We start from the raw sequence: 3,346 nt of genomic DNA, 5'->3' as shown, positions 1-3,346 counted from the left end.
TTTTGTTGAACCGCCATGATGTCATCTTCTCTGCTCGCGGTAGACCGGTGTGACGTCACTGGTTATAAAGAACCTTATCCTGTTAACAAGCCTGCGACAATTAAGGCCGCAACTTCGTTTCCAAACTCGCGGCTCCTTGATTCTCGCGCCTGACATATCCCTTTCTTTATAAATAGGACCGAAGGGTCATTTCCTTTCTCTTTCCCTCCAACCCCTTCTGCTTCATCTTCCTCGCGTTGCCCAGCTTCGGAGCTCCGTCGCCACCGTCGACCTCTGCATCAACCTTGGCCGCTGCATCAACCTGAGCACACCAGAGCATCGCGGCGACCTTCCGCTTCTTCCTCAGCTTCGGTAAATCTTCTTTCCTTTCCCCCGTAGATCTGTTCTAGGGTTTCCTCGTTCGTCGAAGTTCATCGAGACTCTGGCGCTGTTCTTCCTTTGTTTCTTCTTTAGCCCATGAATAAAACTTCAAACCTGATGTATTCCCCGTAATGGCTTATCTTCTGTTACCAAAGCAAACCTTTATGCGCATAAAACATTGATCTAGTCCCTTGTGAATTGCTTTGAGATCAACCTTTTAGGTCTAAATCCTTTTATTTTCCTGTCTTACGGTAGATCCAAAATTTCACTGCGACCTTATGAAATCTGTTTTTACCTTCCTTAGTCATTCTTGCCTTAGATCTGTATCCTCTTTACCACATAGGCGGTTCACCTTTGAAAAAGCAATCTATCATATATCATTAGTCCCCTTGTTGAACCGCCGTGATGTTGTTGCTTCATAAACTCCGGTTTAGATAGATCTGCTTCCGGTTTAACATTGCACATATCAACGTACTTTGTAGATTTCATCATGGCCAAGCAAGTGTATGAGTGCAATTGGGTCCCTTATCGCGTCACAGAGGATCAACTGGATGATTTAGTCCTGATTGGCGCCTTGGGCAGCAAAGACAACGTCCATTGGAGGGCTCCTGGCAAAGAATGCCCCCCCACACCTCGAGAAGGAGAGGTTGTTGTTTTCGTAGACCACTTAGCCCGGGGTTTTAAACCGCCCAGTTCTAAATTCTACCGGGATGTTCTAGCTGATTTCCAACTCCATCCGCAAGACACTGGCCCCAACTCTGTTACAAATATGTGCCACTTCCAAGTGCTCTGTGAGGTGTTCTTTCAAGAGGAGCCCATAGTGGAATTATTCAGAGATCTTTTCCATCTAAACCGCCGTACTGAGTTTACTAATGGCTCTAATACGGAGTTGGGTGGTATGGCGATTCAAAAAAGGAAAGAGGTCACATACCCTCACGCCAAGCTGCACAGTCACCCCAAGGAGTGGAATCAGACATGGTTCTACTGCAAAGACACCTCCCCTGCTAGTGAGAATCCCTTGCCTGGCTTTCGTCCGGAGCGGCTCAGCAATACCCATCCTTTTCCTCAACGATTGAGTGCCAAGGAGAGAAGCAAATATGCTCCTAAGCTATCAAAGCTCAGAGCCTTTATGGCCAATGGTTTAACAGGGGTTGACCTTGCTCGCTGTTGGATATCATGGAGCATACTGCCCCTTAGTCAGCGCTCCGGTTTGATGTGCGAATATACTGATAGTGTGGATGACCCACTGCGACATTCAAGACTCTAGCTCTCCGGTGAAGAAACCACAGAAGCTGTGCGTAAGATACTGAATGAACCGGAGCACATCTGCGCTAGAACCGGCCTGCTTCCCTTCTGTGCCACCAACAAACCGCCAGCTGTAAGACTTTGATTTTTCTCTTTGCTAAATCTGTTATTGATATGTCTGGTCATTGTTTTTAATATCAGTGTCTGCATAATCAGGGCGATGATCCGTTTTGGAGCAAAAAGCTGCCGCAGGAGAAACCAGAGAAAACAGATAAACCGGAAAGAGCAACCCGGCAAAAAACTAAAGCTGTGAAGAAGACTGCCCACCGGAAAAGAACCACTGCATCTTCTAATCCGGCCCCTGATGACGAGGTGGATAATCCGGACTTTGAGGTAGAGCTTGACTCACTTGGTTTATTTTTCATGCATCTTATTGATGATGATATTTGTCAGGATGATGCCGAAGCCAGCCATGCGGATGTTGCAGAGGTAATTATTCTCTCTTCCGATTCAGAAACTTTGCCTTCACAAAAAATCCGTCAGGCAAACCGGAAAGTTAAATTTTCTCATCCTCTTGCTTATTTGGATCCTAAACTTCTTATGAAGACTCAACAACACGAAGCTCGCCGCACCACCCAGCACAGCGGCCAGGTAGTTACCTCCGCCGGTTTACGGAATAGTCCGGTTCGGAAACGTCATTCCGAGGTCTCTAATTCGCTTGTCAGTGCTTGTCCTAAAGCGGGCTGCTTTCGTCAACCTCTTAATCCGCCTGACTCTGATTATCAGGTTATTTCCCACTCATCTTCTGGCGAGTCGTCGGCTACTCAGCTCCCACCGCTCAAAACGGTGCTTGGGTAAGCTATATTTATTGTGATGTTTGCAGTATATTGCCTTGGAACATATGCTGTATTTAATTTTGTTATTCTTCTCAGGGCCAAACCTAGGCCGAGCAAGAAGGCCCGCCTGGATACAGCGGCCGAAGAAGATGTCATTCTTGAACCAGGCACCACACCCAATCTTGAAGCGGCTATTCCCGAGGATATTCCCAATGATCCACCGCAGCCAGATGATGATCTTAGTGCTGAGGAAAGACCTACTGATACCTTAGGTCCTATCCATCAGCCCACAGGTTCCCTCCGGGTTGAAAGCTCCACCGGTCCCGCAAAACCTACTGACAAGACAACAGCTCCAGTGCAAACCGGCGGTACCAATGATGATGAAGTTGTCATTACTGGCACTGGCCATACTGAGCCAAGCAATCATGTCGCTTTATCCAAACATTCTGCCAAGGAAGAATTAGCTGCTTTTGGCAAAGGCAAGTGGAATGCTGATCTGACGGCTTACGGTGCTCTGAACGCCCAAGATATCCATTCCGGCTATCTGAACCGGCTGTATACCAGCCGTGACTATGAAGCCGGTCTGGTTAACATGATGAAGGATAAATATGAGGTAACTTCCATATGCTCCTTCCTGCTTGTATGCTTTCATTCTTGCTGACTCTCCTAGCCCCTAAGGGCCGATTTGAAATATTCTTTCAAACCAGGACTTAATAATATGAATCTTGATTCTTTGAAATTTGCTGATGTAGTCCCAAGGACCGGTTCAACTTAGCGTAGTTAAACCGGTACTTTAAGTAATTGAAACTGCCGCATCAGAATACATATGATCAAATAGCCATTAGCCCCCAAGTGCCAAGTTGAATACTTGTATTGAGCTTGGGACTTTGTAAACAATTGAAAGA

The sequence above is a fragment of the Triticum urartu genome, chromosome 1 (genome assembly GCF_003073215.2).
Source record: "Triticum urartu cultivar G1812 chromosome 1, Tu2.1, whole genome shotgun sequence".
Classification (NCBI taxonomy): Eukaryota; Viridiplantae; Streptophyta; class Magnoliopsida; order Poales; family Poaceae; genus Triticum; species Triticum urartu.
Note: the sequence above shows the minus strand (reverse complement) of the source record.